The sequence below is a fragment of the Arachis duranensis genome, chromosome 2 (assembly GCF_000817695.3).
Source record: "Arachis duranensis cultivar V14167 chromosome 2, aradu.V14167.gnm2.J7QH, whole genome shotgun sequence".
Lineage (NCBI taxonomy): Eukaryota > Viridiplantae > Streptophyta > Magnoliopsida > Fabales > Fabaceae > Arachis > Arachis duranensis.
In genome coordinates this window covers 74,891,018-74,892,157 of record NC_029773.3, presented here as the reverse complement: position 1 = coordinate 74,892,157, position 1,140 = coordinate 74,891,018, and positions in this window count along the sequence as shown.

Below are 1,140 nucleotides of genomic sequence, written 5' to 3'. Positions count from 1 at the left end.
TTTTATTAAATTAATTTATTTCATTATATAATTTTTAACAAAAATAATATAATTTAATTAATTATATGTATTAACTTTTAATTATTAAAAAATATCTTTAAAATAATATTGTAAATGTATTTATCTAAGTGACTCCTTTTTAAGTTATTTTAAATAAAAAAATTTATAAAATATAAATAAAAAGATAAAAAATCTTTTAAAACTCACACACACACACACAAAATGACATTATATATGTACGTTTCTGTTTCACTCGTTTAGTGCTCAATGTTTGGTTCAAAATCCTATTTTAAACTTCTAAAATTTCAAATGGGATAAATGTTGTTTTATCATTGCATTTAGAGTAAATATTCAATTTGGCCTCTAACAATTATTTTGAAAGGATTACAAAATTTTTAATAAAAAATATTTAATCCGATCCTTGATTTTTTTTGGACTGATTAATCCTTATGCAAAAAAAATAATATTGACCTTTTTGAACTAATTAGTCTCATAAAAATAAAACTCAGAGATCAAATTGAGTATTTTTTTAGGTTTAATTACTCTGTTGGTCCCTATAATTTTGCTAAATTTTTAATTAAGTCTCTACATGTAACACCCTACCATACAGAGTCTTATGCTTAAGTCATAATTCAGAGATGGCAAGGTATTACGACCTCTAAAATAAAAAAAATTAATACATATAGTAGTAGGAATGATTGATTATAACTAGGAGCCTTTGTAGAAAAAGGGGTAAACAAAAAACATCGCGACTCTAATACATAATAATGGAGGAAAGCCAAAGGCAATCCTAGAACTTCCTCCAGATAATATCAAAGCTTATAAACAAGCTAAACCATAAAAGGGCATCTGACTAAAGATTATTCAGTCTAACTAATACTTCCCTTTCCAATTGCTTCAAACCTCCCAACCACCAGCAGGATATAATGTAGCAAACACAGTTATATCAAACAAGAAATGTACAAATAGGAACAAGTAAGACATTTAGACAATTAGCAAGTTATATGCAGTCAAATAGGCAATCTCAAACAATTCATATAGTATGCATATGATGAATGCCTGTCCCTAGTGGCTAATGATATCATCTGTCGGTTATAGAGCCAACCCGACAAGTCCTGGTAGCTAACCATTGGACTGTCC